Source organism: Sciurus vulgaris (assembly GCF_902686455.1).
Source record: "Sciurus vulgaris genome assembly, chromosome: 6".
Lineage (NCBI taxonomy): Eukaryota > Metazoa > Chordata > Mammalia > Rodentia > Sciuridae > Sciurus > Sciurus vulgaris.
The window spans coordinates 95,100,299-95,118,493 of NC_136466.1; the positions used below are offsets into that span (position 1 = coordinate 95,100,299).

The window sequence follows — 18,195 nt, forward strand, 5'->3', positions numbered from 1 at the left end:
AGGGGCTGGGGTTGTGGCTCAGTAGTAGAGCGCTTGCCTCTCACATGTGAGGCACTGGGTTCAATCCTTAGCACCGCATAAAAATAAATAAATAAAATAAAGATACTGAGTCTATCTACAACTAAAAAATATTTTAAAAAATAAATTAACTATTATTTAGCTCAAGTTATTTCTCTCTCTCTCTCTCTCTCTCTCTCTCCCTCCCTCTCTCCCTCCCTCCCTCCCTTTCTCTCTCTCTCTCTCTCTTTTTTTTTGGTCCTAGAGATTGAACCCAGGGGAACTTTACCACTGAGCCAAGTCCCCACAACTTTTTCATTTTTTATTTTGAGACAGGCTCTCAAAAAGTTGCTTAGGACCTGCCTTGCTTAGTTGCTGAGGCTGGCCTTGAACTTGAGATCCAAACACCTCTACCTCCGTAGCCCCTGGAATTATAGGCTGCATTACCAAGCCCAATGCTTAAATTCTTTTTAATGTAGTCAAGAGTTAGCTTCCGTTGGTTTCTGTTGATTATGATCAAAGAAATCTAACCACTACAGAAATATTGCTGGGGAGAACACATATTGCCTACACACTAGAAGAACCTGAAACAACAGTCTGCATTTGTGATAAAGAAAGCATATACTCTTGCAGTATAACAAAGCTCTTTTCTGTTTGTGTCATTATGCCCTGTGTTTCAAACTGAGTCATTGCTCCCTTCCAAGCCATCCAAATTACCAAGAACGGCCAAAGAGGGAACATTTCATATTATGCTACTTGTAGACATCAATTAATCTTTATGTTGTCTCCAACTTTTTTGTTGTGGTTTTCATAATATTTGCAATATTAAGTAGATTAGAGAAGTTTTCCAAAGTTTCTTATTAGACCTATTTTACCAAGGGGCTGAATGGCATAATAAAAAGTCACTGTTATGCCAGTCTAAATGTGTGTGTGTGTGTGTGTGTGTGTGTGTGTGTTTTCTCAGCAAGCAAAAAAATAATATTAGCTTAAAGTTTTCATTCTGGCCAAAACAAAATGTGTGTCATTTGAATTCTCCTGATAAAATTTAATTTTGCAGAGGCACATCAGCTTCTCAAAATCCTTATTCTTTAATAAATCTCCCTCTCTTTATATGCATATACCTATGATCACATGGTGGATATGGTTTCATTTGAGTGGGATATTGGGGGTATATAGCAAAAGTCAATCCAAAATGATAGCTGTTTTGAAATAACAGTAAATTATAAATTATACCACTAATAAGAATGAGATTCAATTGTATTGGAATAAATGATGGATAAATGCATGTGTAAATACACTTTCAAGCTAGAAAACCAGGCTTTGTAGTGCCAGGCTAAAAATTCTATCCACTCTTCCCAATTTATGAAGGTTGTTAAAAGACATGTATAGAGAGAGCATTCCAAAACTAAATGTAGCTATCTACCGGTGAAAAACTCTTGGCTTTCTTTCAAGTTGAGTGTCCTAATTTCTTAAATGCAATGCAGCAACATTTCAAATATACAGAACCTCTCATCCTTACTCTTGACATCTGAAAACAGACAAAGTAAAACACAATGGTATCAACCACTCTTTGTAAGGTTTATATGGGTACTGAAATGCTGTGGTTCACACAGTTCACTTTCTATTAATAGAACAGCCTCATGACTCATTTTGTACGTTTAGAGTCTAATGAGGATTTCCAGATCTGCAGTATCTATGAAGACCATTAATACTTTCTTCACATTAAAATGTTTTTTTTTTTTTGGGGGGGGGACATTTCTGTGAAATTAATGATTTTTTAAAAAAAATTAAGATATAATTTATATACAGTAAGTTTAATTATTTAGTGCACAGTTCTGAGTTTCGACAAATGCATGCTGTCATGTAACCACGACCACAATCCAAACACAGAACAGTCCCTTCACTCCTTACAGTCCCACCTCACCCCCACATCCTTTTGAAGTCAAAACCTTCCTCCTCGCTCCTAGAAAGCACTCATTTGCGGGTTTTTTTTTTTTGTGGTTTTTGCCCCCCTTTCTAGTTTTGCCTCTTCCAGAGTGCCAGATTAGAGAAGATTCGCCAGTATAAAGCCTTCTGAATTTGGCTTCTTTAATTTAGTATAATGCATTCGAGACTCATTTATTTTCCTGCATATGTCAACAATTTCTAACTTTTTACCGTTGATAATATTCCATTGTATACCACAGTTGGATTTATCCAAATAATGATATTTAATCATTTATCAATGACTTTATTTTATAGACAAGGTTAGTTTCATGCCTACAAAATTATGCATTCAACAAAAGGGTAAAAAATCAATTCCTTTTACATCTTGAATACTTTAGTTACTTTTGATTTATTTGACAACATATTATGTATAACTATCTCAAAAATATAGTTTTAATAAACCTAGAAAACAATAGATATTTGTTCAGGTTCCTAATTATGGTGTACATTTAAAAATGTGTTGTGATTCAAAAGGTTTTCTTTATCCATAAAGAGACTAAAATACAAGGGATTAATACTGATGATAACACCAGGTAAGATTCTTCTTAAACTTCTGAAGTCAGTGTTTTATGAAGACGCCATACAACCTAGACCTTTGAAATGGCTCATTTCCCATTTAAATCCTATTAATCTTTTACCCCATGGAGGCAACAGGTGGTTTAAAAAATAGCCAATAGAACGATAATTCTTGTCTTTCAGGATGAGTGCCAATGGAAAAAAGTGACCTGAAATGCAGATCTCAGGCCTGACATGATGAAAATCTAATGCCACAGCTGTTGTCCCTCAGAACTGTCACTCATCATGTTTTAATTTAACAGTTTTGATTTAATCTTTTCTAAATACAGCACAAGATAACAAGAGTTCCCAGCAAAGGAGCCAGGTTGGTATTAGCACCATCCCCCTTTCACCTTCTGCACAGCCCTTTGGGTTTTATTTTCTGTGATGATTGCTTCTCCGGGACACTACTTTTTAAGTTCACAAGGGCCAGAGCTTTTTTTTAAACTAGTTCATAAGTCTAAGAAGAATGACAGAGGGTTGATTTCAGGGCAACTTACTTAATTTTCTCATTAGGCTAATCAGGATGCTTTTATGAACTATGGAAATGACCACTAAAGTATAGTCTTGTGGGATGCTTTGACCAGTCCCTTTAACTTGTAATGCATGGTGGAGTTGGGTCTGAAGAGAAAAAAAATCAGGAATATTAAAGAATTCACAAATAAACTATGGGGACAAGTGAAATTATCAAAGTACAAGGTTGATATTTAAAAATTGGTTGTGGATTCCTTAAATTTTTTTTTAATGTACAATCATGTTGTTTGTGATTAAATATGGTTTTACTTCTTCCTTTCTGACCTTGCCCTTTATTTTAGTTTATTTTTTTATTTTTGTCTTATTGCAGTGGCTGGGACCTCCATGGTAATGTTGTTGAATAGATGTGATAAAAGCAGACCATTCTCTAGTCTTTGAGGAGGAAATATTTCAGTATTAAGTATAATGTTAGTTATAGATTTTTCACAGGTGCCCATTATAAGAATGAGGATGCCTTTCTATCCTATTTGCTGATAACCTTGTCGTAAATGGGTATTGAAGTTTGCCAAATGCTCTTCCTGAAACTATTGAGATAATGATGTTTTTTTCTCACTGATTTTATCAATATGCTGAATTTACATTCATTATGAATGTTAAATATGCCTTGAAATCTTGGGATTAAAAATAAATGACCTTGGTGATGACATTATATTTGTTGCAGGATTGATTTGCTAATATTTTAAGGTTTTTTCCTTTGGATCTATATTAAGAAGATATTAACCTCTAGTTTTTATTTCTCATTTTGTCATTAATTTTGGCACTGGCATAATACTGACATTGTAAAAGGAGTTAAATTGTTCACCCTCACTTTAATTTTTCTCATGCAGTTTATGTACAATTGGTATTATTTATTGGATGTTTGGTACAATTCAGTAGGAAAGCCACCTGGATCTAAATTTGGGTCTGTGTTGGTAGGGAGTGTTTTGTTTTGTTTTTTTCTTTTTTGTGGTGCTAGGGATCAAACACAGGGCACATGCATGCCCAGCAAGTACTCTACCACTGAGCTACATTCCCAGCCCCTGGTGGGAAGTTTTTGACTATGAATTCAAATTCTAAAAAGCATAGTTGATTGTTAGATTTCTACTTTTCTTTTATTCAGGTTGGTAATTTGTGTGTTTTTTTTTTTAATCAGAATATAACAAATTTATTTATCACATATAAATGACATTTTCCCAGTGGGATTTAAAAACTCACTTGTTATAAAAAATATTATTTGCATTTACAGGTAGAACTGAAATTTTGGGAGTGTCAAAATTAGGGCCATTATGGAATTTCTCAACATTATTTCCAAATTAAGGTAGGATAAAGAATTTTATACACTCTTTATCTAATCTTTACAGGTATTTATATGCATGTGGATAATAAACCTTGTTTTTTATATGCCATGCTTATTTAAACCATGAAAACAATATTAGCAGAAAATTATTAAGCACCATAAGGAGTATTTTCACACATATTATATCCTCTAATCTTCTCTACAGCTTCCTATGGTAGGTAAGGTGACTTTGAGTCCTCAGCCCTCATCTTTCTCACTGAGAATGCTGTGCTTGATATTTCGTCTTCTCCTATGGGTTAAGTTACCGTCTATCATTATGATGAAAATTTCAAAATGTGTGCCTATGTCCCTTACATCTCTATCAACCTCTAGGAAAAAAAAAAAAAAAAAAAAAAAAAAAAAAAAAAACTACATATTTCAAAGTTCCACAAGCATCTAAAACTCAAGATAAACTCATCGTCTTTCCTGTCCAAACTACTCATCTTCCTATATTCCTTATCTTAATTAATGCTGTTTCATTCATCCATTTGCCTGAGCCTGGAATTTATCTTAGGACTCCCCTTTTCGTTTACCCCTTCACCCGTCACAATCATTACATTTCCCCCAAACCTGTGAATTCCTCCCTGTTTTTTTTTTTTAATTATTTATTTATTTTAATTAAAAATCATAAATTTACATAGGGCAATATTGTTTGATTCATTCCGTTATTTTTTTCCCTTCCCCCCACCCCTCCCACCCCTCTTTTCCCTCTATATAGTCCTTCCTTGGTAATTTGTTTTTAAGTAATGTTTATTTCATATAATTATTCAACGTATTAGAATAAGGATGTTAAATATTCCCTTATTGTCATTTTAATATTTGTAGTATCTGTAGTACTTGCCTTTCTTCCTCATATTGGAAGCTGTTAAAAAATATTTTTTCTAATATATCTTTGAAATAAGTGATGAAATGTAGGTGTGTACTATATATCTATTTACCCAAACTTTTATAATTGCCAGCATTTTGTCTTTCTTTTTATAGATTAAAATATGATCTGTCCAATTTAGTAGTGAGCCAAGAAATTGGACAAACTCTAAAATTTGAGGCTTATACTCTACAACTCTTGACTTCAGAGTTACCTCTGCCTATCTTCTCCAAATTTCCAAATACTCCTCTGGCCCCTCTGGCCAATAAAACCTCCGCTTTCTGCCTCTTGAGCAGTGCTAGGGCTGGGAATTTACTCAACTGCAAAGTAATAAATCTTGCTCAGTGTAGTTATGTTTAGGAAAATAAGTTATTCTCTTTTCTGCCTATGTTGTACTGTCCCTGTGTGGCCTTCCTGCTTATCCACAGTTCAGCAGTCAACTAGGGATTTGGGTGAAATTTAAATTCAGAATTTGGGTCTCACCTCTTCTGTCGTTTTCTTTCTTCCAGGATTTCTCCCTAAAATTCTAGCTCCTCTGACAGCTTTTTACTGTTTTCTGCCTCCAGTTAGGAATGTAGTTTTCTGTCTCAGCATCTTTAAGTGTTGCAAACTCTTTGCTGGTTAAAAAAAAAGCCACAAATTTTAATTCTCATTCTGCTTGCTGCAATCTGTTTTAGTCAGCTGCTGTGACTAAAAGGATCTGACCAGCACAATTGTAGAGGAGGAAGAGTTTATTTGAGGGTTTATGGGTTCAGAGGTCTTAATGCATAGACAGCAGGCTCCATTCCTCAGGGCTGGAGGTGAGGCAGACCATCATGGTGGAAGGGCGTGGCAGAGGGAAGCAGTTCGAATCATCAGGAAGCAGAGAGAGACTCCACTCTCCAGATACAATCAACCGGAAACACCAGAAGATCCTACATAGTGTTAGCAGATTTAGTAATGTCCCCCAAAGGATAGATCAACTTAGTATGTACAAAGAACCATTTTGTAAGAAGACTTTATGGTCTATATTAGCTACCCATATGTGTGAATATGCCTTATTCTGTAATTGTATAATTTCTTTCTTACTTACTTTGCAATAGCAAAATCTGTTCAAATACATGTGCATGTTGCTTAGAGGTAAGGGGGTGGCTTAGAAATTCACATAGAAAGAACATTTGCAAGCATATTTAAACAAAGCTGATTTTTTACTTCTATGATGCTGAGCACTTGATATGATACTTACTTCTCCCCACCCAAAAAAAAAATGGGAATAGGGGGACTATAGAATTTAGCTGTACTTGGGATATGGGGTGGTGTAGATTCTTTTATTCCATTGTAAATATTATGTAAATGTCTAATGTAAGTATCAGTAATTAGGCCATGATGGTAACTCGTCACTTTTAAACACAATAGCTGTGTGTACTTGGAAATATCAATGACAGCTAGATTGTTCAGTAATTGTAGTAAGACTCTCATAGGCTACTTGATATGATCTAAATGTATTTTATTAAATCCTAAATATTTATGACTACATGGTTTAAATTTTTCTAAAGAAAGCATTGTACTAAATTTTGAGGATTATTATTATTATTATTTTTTAGTGGGGGTACTGGAGATTGAATTTGGGGACACTCCACCACTGAGCCACATCACCAGTCCTATATTGTATTTTATTTACAGACAGATCTCACTGAGTTGCTTAGCACCTCGCTTCTGATGAGACTGGCTTTGAGATCGCCATCCTCCTGCCTTAGCATCCTGAGCAGCTGGGATTACAGGCGTGTGTCACCTGACCCAATTTAGGATTATTTCTTTCTGAAACTGTGGTTTTGACCTGTATAGTGCCTAACAATGTGCTACGTACAATTTGATACTTGATAATTAGTTTGTCTTCAGTCATGACTTCATACACTGATGGGCACACATATATTTTAGCACTGAAATATATTTTTATTGGTAATTCTTGAAACTACTGAGAAGGAAGAAGGCAACTGCATTTCTATTTTACAGATAAAAGCATAAATATTTAAATATGGTGCACCACCCTAAAATCACATGGGTAGAATGAGTACTAGAACGTGATTCATTAGTTTTGTATTTGAAGATCAGTAAGCCCCAGAACATTTGTTCCTGGACTGTTCTTTTGGCAGTAGGGATTAAAATACATCTATGTTTGTATTTGGTGAGTGCCAATGCACATTTTATACTGGTGTAAGTTGAAAGGGAAACAAAATTTTAGAGGAAAAGATCACCTTTTCCAAATAAAAGCTGGACATTTCAAATCAAGCATAATCTGGATTCATATTATTCTGGGACATCAGAATTCATTGACTAACATAAATCATAACATAAATTAATATTGCTTGGTAGCAATTTTCAATGAAATCCATTTAAAATTAGAGAAGACCACTTAGAAACTCCTATCAATTATTCAACCAACAAGGGTATTGAATATCTGTTTTATGTCCATCAATGGCTTAGGGTGATGAAATATGAGAGAGAAAATAAAATGATCTTTGCTCTCAAAGAATTTAATTTTGTTTCATGTTGGTCGATGCAAGAAACCTTTGGGTGCCTCTTGATACCTTTCTTAAGGGAGTAGATTTCGTGGGAATCACTCAACTTTGGGAAGATACAAAATGAATATACAATACTGAAAATACTTGCTGCGAAAACACAATATTTATTTTATTGTCAGTGACAGTGCAATGTCAAATTGTATCTATTTGAAACACCTCAGTGTGGAAGAAGCCCTGACCAACTAGGTGATCTCTGTGAACATTTTCATCCTCAGAAAATAAAAATAACATTTATTCTGTTTCCTGGTACTGGCAAGGAACACCTGAGATAATAACTGTGCAAGTGCCCCTAGGAGACTTCACTATCATTTATAAGCAAATTTCAAAGCAACAAAGAGCCAACCGCTACAATACACAACTAAATTTTAGGAAAAGGTCTCAAAATTTGACTAATTATTTAACCCAGTTGGGCCATTATCTCTCCTATTTCCTACCACTAAACTACTTCTTTGTAGTATTTTTTTAAGAAGGAAAAAAATAAACGTTTTTTGGTGCCAAATATTTGGTTAAAATTACTCAAAGACTATTATGAGTTTATTAGATATGTTTTTTCTTTTGTGGTACTACAGATTGAACTCAGGGGTACTTTACTACTGGGCTACATTCCCAGTCCTTTTTTATTTTTTATTTTGAGACAGGGTCTTGCTAAGTTCCAGACTAGCCACAGCTGTGTGAGTCTCCTGCTTCAACTTCCTAAATTGATGGGATTACAGATGTGTAATACCCCACCCAAAAAAATATCAGTTGTATTTCAATGCAGCAGCCATTTCTTTTGCAAGGTCAAAGTATAATTCAATGTAGCAGACATAGAAAGAAACACATAAATGTAAATGTGTTAACTATTTTTGACATCCAGATACTTGCAATCTAGCAGAGATAGTTTCATAAATTCCGTAACATTGAAATTATGCTGCTGGGCCCAGGGGTGCACGTTTATAATCCCAGTGGATCAGGAGGCTGAGGCAGGATGGCAAGTTCAAAGCTAGTCTCAGCAATTTAGTGAGGCCCTCAACAACTTAGCAGGGCCTTGTTTCAAAATTAAAAAGGGCTAGAGATGCGGGTTAGTGATAAATTGCCCCTGGGTTAATTCCCCAGTACAAAGAAGAAAAGAAAAGAAAGAAATTATATTAAGATGTACCTGAAAGAAGTACTTAAAATTTTCGGATTGATAAATTATAATTATACAAAGTAGTGGGGTTCATTATGCCATATCTGTACCTTCGTGTAGCATAATTTAATTAATCTAATTCTCTGCTACCTTACCTTTCCTTTCCTTCACAATTCCCCTTGAAAGTAGCAATTTTGAATAACTAATTGATAAAGTAAATAAGATCACATGATTTTTATATTTATAATAAAAACTGGGATGGAGAGCTAAGTGCAGTGGCATACACCTATAATCCCAGCCACTTGGGAAGCTGAGACAGGAGGAGTCAAATTTGAGGCCAGCTTCAGCAGCTTAGCAAGACCCTGTTTCAAAATAAAAAATAAAAAGTACTAAGGATGCAGCTCGATGTAAAGCATCCCTGGGTTAATTCACAGTACCAAAAAAAAAAAAGGGTGGGGTGGGGTGGGGTGGGCAGAATTAATGGAAAAATACAGTTTTTAGGTCTTGCTTATGGTTTAGATGGCATAACAAAGCAATTCAATATGTATAGAAAAATATTTTGGTGGACAACAGCTAAAATGATAATGTATCCTGCATTAGTGAAATGATCACCTACAGAAGTCAAAATGTGTAAAAATTTATGTAGATTATAATTCGTTTTCAGACCTAGAAAATGGGAACAATTTTTTTCTTAATTTAAGCAATGCATAATCTGCTGTAAAAATCAAAAATAGCTCAGTAAATTTTTGAGACTCAAACAGAAGTTTTCGTGGTTTGCCTAAACCTGTTCAACCTAAATCATTAGGACAGATATTTATCTGTCTTTGAACATTTTATATAATCCTAATACCTACAGCTTCTAGAGTGTTTGCCATAGTAGCTAAAATAATGAAAAACTAAGGATTAAAGTTCTAAGTAAAGATTAAGGATCAAATACATGTATTTGTGTTTGCTTTCTCTCTATAATCTCATTAAAATGACAAAAAGGTGATTTAATAAACCCATAAAGACATAAAAGGACAGAAGTAGACCGAATAAAATAAAATTTTGGAAACGGAAGGATAAACACAGAAGTGGTAACTACCTATTAAACTTTTGGAAAGCTACTATGGGGAAAATCAGAAGCAAATTCATTTTCATTTCAGAGTTCTTCAACACTCAAAATTGTAAGCAGTTGTAAGTTCTACAGTAAATGTGAGGTTGTAAATAGGAGTTGAGCAGAAAGTGTGAGATGAATTCAGATACCTCCCTGCCCCAGAGCTCTTCTACTCTGTGTAATGGACCAATGAATCATCCTCAACTACGATTGAGGGAATATGTGAAATGGGAGACACTAGGCCAGTTGGAAGCTAGGGGATCATGCTAAGAACAGGAGAATTCAGTGAACTTTAACATGCTGAATCCTCAGAACGCTTGCTTCCTGCTTCTACTTTCCAGACCAAGAAATGAAAAGTCACCTCCTCAGGGGAATTTGATCAGCCAGGAACACCTGATAATTGAATTCCTCCAATGAAATTGGCCACACAGATCACTCACCAAGAGCAAATATCCCCCTTAATATACTGCATCCATGTTATGCTCAGGCAGGACTTCCTGTCAGATTTCCCCTGCTCTTAGATAATCCAAGGTCACACAACCAGATCTGAGAGGTTACTGATTTTTTTGTCCCTCCCTTGTACCCTAGCAGTAGTAGAGACTAAAGACACTGTGAAAGACAAGTGGAAGCAAGGGATTAAAGCAACATGGACATGGGTGGAGAAAGAAAATGGAAATACTGTCTTTCATATCCCTAATAGATAAGGGAACTATATCCATGTGTCTATATGTCTGTCTATCATCTATTATCCATCTATACCAAACAACAACAAAAACACTTTCTTACAAAACATACTCCATGTAAAGTTGGAAAGATAAGCAGAGGAAATCTCTCAGGAAATAGAACAAAAAGACAAAGAGAAAGGTAATTACAGAGAGAAAAAGCAATTAAAAGACTAAAGGAACGATATAGTTCTAATATCTGAATTAGAAAATTTTCAGAAAGAAAGATAAGATAAAGTGGATAGAAGAAAATAGCCAAATAGTAAGCCAACAACACTTTTTTCAGAATGGAAGGATATGAATTTCTACATTAAGTAGGACTCTCAAGAAGATGTGATTTTAAATTCCTCTGTGATTTGTTTCAGGCAATATTTTGACCATATTTCTAAATAATATACCTGTGATGCTGCTTCTTGATTTTTTCAGCTTTAGGCATAATCTATTGACTTCCTCCTTTGCAAGATGTGAGTTTATCATTGTTGTACCCATCACTGTCTTCATATAGACCTACCCTTCTTATCCTCCCAGCCACCTCATGTAATTACATTGCAATTTTAGTTAAATCAGTATTCAAGATTTATCTTGTTATGACTGTTATGATTATGTGAAAGCTGTTGGCAACTAAACCATGTAACATTGTTACTTTCTTTTTCTCTTTTCTGGGTAATCTTGTGTTTTCCTTGAAGTTATTCTTTGTCTTGCATTTTCCACTGTGAAATTAGGTCCGAGTCTCAATGTACTTCAGGCAAGATCAAATACAGAGATTTGAACATGGTCATTAAGAAATTTCTCCCTCCCTAGGTCAACTCTTTTCTCCTCTGAGTTACCTTTACCCATTCAAGAGTTCCAGCAAACAGTGATAAGTAGAGCCAAGCTAGCAGGCCAGCAATTTAGAAACCTCAGGAGACAAAGGGAGCTTTTTCCTCAGCAAGAGGAACCAATCACCTCCAGCAAGAGAACCAGTCCTCAATCCAAAGGATGTGCGGTTTTTTTTTTTTTTTTTTTTTTTTGCTCTCCTGAGTCACCCTGGGGTGGTGTCAGTTTTATCTCAGGCTGTAGGCCTGAGAGTGAGGGAAGGAGACTGAGTAGACCAAAACAGATAATAGGTTTAGGAAAATACTAACGTATTTTAGATTTGTATCTAGATCTAGAATTATATGGGCTAGAAGGGACAAAAATTCATTCCTTTGATTTAATCAGGATCATAACCAAATTATTGCAGATTTAACATCCCAAATTCACTGATGTTGAACTCTGTAAATGAGGTTTTTTTTTTTGTTGTTGTTGTTGAAGAAATACTATATAGCTATACAGGTCAAGTTTTAAAGTGTCCAGGGGATAATAGCATTATTTTAGAATTAATTCCAAAATTTTATATTGATATTTAAAGGACAGAAATTCATATATAAATCAAAGTTAGATGATATTAATGGATGTTGTATTCTAATATTACAAAACATATTTCTCTGCAGTTCATTTCATCTTTTAAATGTTGGTTTTACTATTACTTTGAGTTTTCAGACTCATGAAATCTGTCAAGTGAGGCAACAATTAACTACCCGAAATTTAGTGTTTGGGCTCCTCTACTGCTTTGTGAGTTGTTAGCCAAATAACAGCTATTTAATAGAATGTTGATAGGAAAAAAAAATTTTACTAACAGAATATCAAAACAAAAATGAATAGTTCTGTCATTCAGTGAACCTCTTAGGTACCAATCTTTAGAGTAAATCATATTTATATATATTTACTCTGGTATTGTTTTATTATCTCTGTTTAGTATGACAATGTTTCTATCTAAAATTATAAGTAAAAATGCTCATCATGCATTTATAAGTGCTAGAAGACTATAATGGTCACTTTTAATTAATGCAACATTGGTATTTGTAAATAATAATAACAATAATTCTTAAAAAATAGAAACCTACAAGTTGAACACTATTATTTATTCCAGTTACTGATACGGAAACTGAAAAAGATCATTGGAACTTGCCTAAGGCATTATTACGTGCTTAGGGTCCAGCCAGCCTGAACCCAAAGCCCACATGAGTTAATAAACAAGGGAACTTTATGAGGACTTTGGGCTTGTCCTGACAGTCTGCCTATTCCTAGTTTAGATACCTAGAGAAGAAAAGCACCAACGTACATTTTGAATGGCATGTGAAATAAGCCAATAGGTCTGTAATTTAGCATATAAAAGTAGCGTCATGGTTATAAGTAGATAGATCACTCACGGTTTTACTCAGCTTTTTTTTTTTTTTTTTTGCTGCTGTGATTAAAAGACCCAACAAGAACAACTGTAGAGGAGATAAAGTCTATTTGGTGCTCACAGTTTCAGAGGTCCAATTCTGTTGCTCTGGGCCTAAGGTGAGGCAGAGCTTTATGGTGGAAGAGTGTGGAGAAGGAAAGTTGATCAGGACACTGAAATTGAGAAGCAGAGAGAGCTCTACTCACCAGGGACAAAATACAAACCCCAAAGGCACGCCCCCAGTGACCTATCTCCTCCAGTCACACCCTACCTGCCTGCAGTTACCACCAAGTTAATCCCTATCAGTGAATTCATCCTCTGATTGAATTACAACTCTCATCATCAAATCATTTCACCTCTCAACCTTCTTGCATTGTGAGCTTTTGGGGGACACCATATATCTGTACCATACCACTCATTGAGTCCAAGTACTGAGCTCTAGGCTTATAAATGTGATAAAAATAAGTTGGTAAGGATCAGAGACCACCATGAAGAACAGTTCTTTTATAGTTCTGAGGAAAGAAAATGTTCTTTTAATAATGTGTTGTCACTTGCTATTTTTCTCTGCACCCATCTTTACTCAACTTTTAATTTTTTTTTTAATATGGGGCACTAAACTCAGGAGTACTCTACCATTGAGCTATATCCCCAGTCCTTTTTATTATTATTATTATTGTTAATAATATTTTTATTTTGAGACAGGGTCTTGCTAAGTTGTCCCAGCTGGCCTTGAACTTGCTGACTTGTGATCCTCCTACTTCACCCTCCCAAATAGCTGAGATTACAGATGTGTGTCACCAAGCCCTGCTAACCCAACCTTTCTTAAATAAATAACTAAATAAATGTAAATAATATAATATATATTGAGCATACAAAAAGTACAGAAATAATTGATCAAATATACATATAACCATTATTAATTTTAGTTTTAACCTTTTGCCATATTAGCAAATTTTTTGTACTTTTATTGTTCTTTTAAATTATATGATAGATTAGATACTTTATATAGCATTAGAACATACTTATGTCGCTTAAGGAATAATAAGATGAATGCTCTGGTACTCTCAAATTCTTAAAAACAGAGAACATTATTTCTAATCCCTCTATTTCTCTCAACTGGTTTTAGTTTGACTTTTACAGAATTCTCAGTTGGAAATGATTTTACCTCAAAATTCTGAACTACAGTTTTGATGTTTTCTGGATTCCACTTACTGTGTTCAGAATCCTCATGCCATTGTGATTCTTTTTTTAAGATTCACATATTTGTTTGTTTTTGTGCTGCTGGGCATTAAACTCAGGACCTCACACATGCCACTCAGAGCTGTACCAAGTTACATCTGCAGCCCCTCATTCAGATTCTTTATCCTTCATAGGTGACTTAACTTTTCTCCTCTGTGGAAGTTCTTTCCCAGTGTTTTGGAACATCCCAGTGAGGTCCCTTGAGGTTGTACATGCATTCTATGCCATGTACTCTATAAGCCTTTTTAATTTTTTTTTTAAATTTGTTCTTTTTAGTTATACATGACAGTAGGCTCAATTTTGACATATTTATACAAATACGGAGTGTATGTTATTCTAATTAGGATCCCAGTCTTGTGGACACACATAATGTAGAGATTCACTGTGGTATATTCATACTTGTACTCTATGAGCCTTTTTGAACTTGAAATTCATGAACTTCTGCTCTGTAAAATGATATTGGATTACTTTTTTACTGGTTTTCTTCAGAACATTTTCCCCTACTATTATTGGAAAGCTAGACATGATGGACTAATGTCCTAATTTTCTTTTCTTTCCTCTTTTATCTCTTTAATTTTTTGCTGTACTTTCTGGGAACTTATCACAACTTTATCTTCAAGGTCTTCTAATTATTTCTGTCATATTTATAATTTCTAATGCCTCTTTTATTCTGGCCTTTCTTTTAATAAAGCATCCTTTTCTTTTATGGTTATACTGTTTTATCTCTCTGAAGATAAAAGTAACTTTAAAAATATTTTTTCCCTTTTTAAGGTTTCTATTTCTTTAAAAATGCCATTTTCTGTTACTTTGTTTTGCTGTCTCTTTCTTATATTTCCTGGTATTTTATACTGACCCTTGACAGTCTGCTATCATTTAAGAATAGGGCATTGAACAGATGTTTGGAGTCCCAAGTCCACGTGTGGGGCAATTGATCAGGGTCTTTGTAATGAGGTGTTTGGCTAAATCGTTTTATTTGGAACCCCCTGACATTTGTACCTGCAGATATTTTGATGATAGCTGGAAGATTCCCCAGAAGAGATTCTTCCATTTTGTGCCTTGCAGGTAAAGCCTGGCTGCTATGGTTTCATTCAAAAGGCTGGTGGAGGAATGGAGGTGTCTCAATATTTCGTATGAAGTATTTCATTTAATCCCTCTCTTTTTAGCATAGCAGCCCTGCTCTCAATTGTGCTCTGAACTCAGTAGTTGAGAAATATTCTGTTCTATCCATTTTGGGGATAAACCTTCAGTGTCTTGCTGGGGTGGGAAAAATGGTGATCTCCAGGCTACATGGAGTTACAGGGCTGGGTATCAAGTTGTTGCTTCTTTATTATTTTTTTGGTAGAAATTGAACCCAGGGGTGCTTAACTACTGAGCCACATCACATACCTAGTCCCTTTATTTTTTATTTTGAGACAGGGCCTTGCTAAGTTGCTGAGGCTGACTGAACTTGCGATCCCCCTACCTCAGTCAACTGAGCCTCTGGGATACAGGTATATGCCATCACGCCTGGCTTCAAGCTGCTTCTTAAACATTCACTGAATCATTTTAAGGCCCAACTTTGCTCTCAATTCCAAATTATCAGACACTCCCACTGCTGGGTTATTTGTGAATTTGGGTTGTACATGGAGTTGCATGTTTACTTTTCCTTACTGTCATTATATAATAGAAAACTTCTTTAATTCCATTAACTTCGTTTGGTTTTCAGATTCCTATTCAGATTTCCCATTCACTTTGTCCTTGTGGTTAAATCTTCCTGTTTCTTTATTTCATGTTCTGGAGTTCAATGAGTTGAGCTGTGGATTTCTTTTATACCACTTGGAATGCCTTATGTTCCCAAATGTGAACTTTTGTATCTTTTAGCAATCCCAGAATATTCTCAGTGACTTTTGTTTTTTTTTTTAAAGAAGTTGTCTTCTACTAAAATTAGGAATTGCTACACTTAATGAGACTTAAAGTCTGCCTTTCTTGTTTTTATTAAACCATTAAGTTTGAAGTTCTAGCCACGTGCAGTGGCACATACCTGTAATCCTAGCTACTCAGGAGGCTAGGACAGGAGGATACAAATTCAAGGCCAACCTTAGTAACTTAGCAAGCCCCTCAGCAACTTAGTTGAGACACTAAATAAAAAATAAAAGGGCAGGGGATGTGATTCAGTGGTTAAGCACCCCTGCTTTCAATCCCTGATACAAAAAAAGATGAAGAAGAAGAAGAAGAAAAAGAAACAGAAAAAGCTCTAGAACTCCTAGAATTAGTGTGGATGTGTTAAGCTAACTTGGTGGCTTTCACAACAAAGTTCTTGTTCCTGCTCATATCACAATTCTTCATGGACTAGGCAGGTCTTCTCAGAACTTTCTTCAAAACTGTGGGTTGAAATTCTGGGTTTCTACTTGTAGAGCTCCACCACCTGGAACTTCTGAATTTTAAAGTTTTATGGAAGTGCCCATGGGATCAAGAGGGATGCTTTCAAGGGTCACCCTTCGACTTCTAGTTAGTTTTCATATTTCACCCCAATCTAAATTCACAGGAGACCAAGACATATAATCTTCCTGTGTGCTCAGGAAAAGGAATTGGTGAACACATAGAATTATCCATGACTCTGAGGAGTACACTGCCTAATCTGTTGGGTCTATAAAATGTAACTGTGCACAATGCAATGAAAGAATAAAGAATAAATCAGTGGAAATGATTTATTATCTATGGAATGCATTTATGTTTGCAACACACACAATATGGTTCAAGCTAAGAACATCCCATGCTCAGCATCTCTGAGCATCCCTGCTCCAAGGCTGTGTTATCTTGATGATAGACTGTGAGTTACTTTGGGAACTGGTATGGTGATGACTTTAGAATGATCTGGACAGAAGTAAGATAAATTTTCTGGATTTGTATTTCTGAGAGAGATTGAAAGATTTTGTTAGGCTTTAGCACTCTGACCACTCCTATTTCTTTTGTGCTTTTTTATGGAACACATTAGCCTAACCTCCAGAGGTATGGTCCTCTTTCTTGCCTTTAAATCTGTACAATGTTTATTCTCCATATTTGGGGTTCCTTATTATTGTTTGCCCTTCTGATAGCTTGTCATCTCCAAAAGTTCATACGTTATTTTTTCTCAAAAGTTTTCCTGGAATTCCCTAAAAGGAATTGCTTGTGATTTCTCTGTATTTTTAAATATCTTTGTTGGTATTACTTGTTGATGTGATAGTGTTGATATGACCCCAATCCTTTATTTCTTAAAACACAAATATACTCATAATTAAGGTGTGAATATATTAGAAGGATTGTGCCTGGATGCACTTATTCTCTGTAATCTAGGACAATTTCAGACACGTAGAAAGCACTCAATAAATGTTTATGGTTCAGTCACAGTTCTAGCTTAACAGAGTTCTCCAGGCACATGGTTAAACTATTCAGTTCAGCTGAGGGGATACGCCATCTCCTTGTCCTGCATGATATGCTGTTCCATAATCTGCTTTATTGTGAGACAGATTGTTTTAGTTATAAGGGATCTCTAAAAGAAAGATTGTGATCTCTAAAAGAAAGATAGAAAACACATTCAATTGCAGACAAAGTCAACAAAAAATTACAATTAAATTTAAATATGTAAGAACTTGTTAAGCAGAAAGAGGTGAAGACAGAACTGATTGGAGAAAAAGAAAACCTATGACGTGAGTTGAATAGCGCAGGGAACTGTGGCAGTGTACCCAGCTTGGCTGTCCTCATTCACCCCTCAGCTGCATGCTGACAAAACATTCACTCCCTGTATTTGGCAGCTGGAACATTTTCAGCAGGCTCGGAGTTCAGACATACACATATTTAGCTCCTCAATGCGGCTCCCGATTGACAGTCCCTAAAATGGCAATCTCTAGAAATTTGGTCTTGGATGAATCTAATGTCTCATCAGAAAGAACTAAAAAAGCAAAATAGATTGGTCCTTTTCCAGTCGACTGCATTCCTGTTTTCTGAAGACTTGAA

General features: G+C 35.3%; 1 long non-coding RNA gene across 1 annotated transcript in view; it reads left to right on the forward strand.

The window, feature by feature from the left end:
- Positions 1–2,765: 2,765 nt before the first annotated feature.
- The window catches only part of LOC306663111, a 52,349-nt gene continuing 36,919 nt past the window's right edge, over positions 2,766–18,195 (forward strand). The window contains exon 1 of the long non-coding RNA XR_013764356.1: positions 2,766–2,863. This is a non-coding gene — a long non-coding RNA (uncharacterized lncRNA). The remainder of the gene's footprint in view (positions 2,864–18,195) is intronic.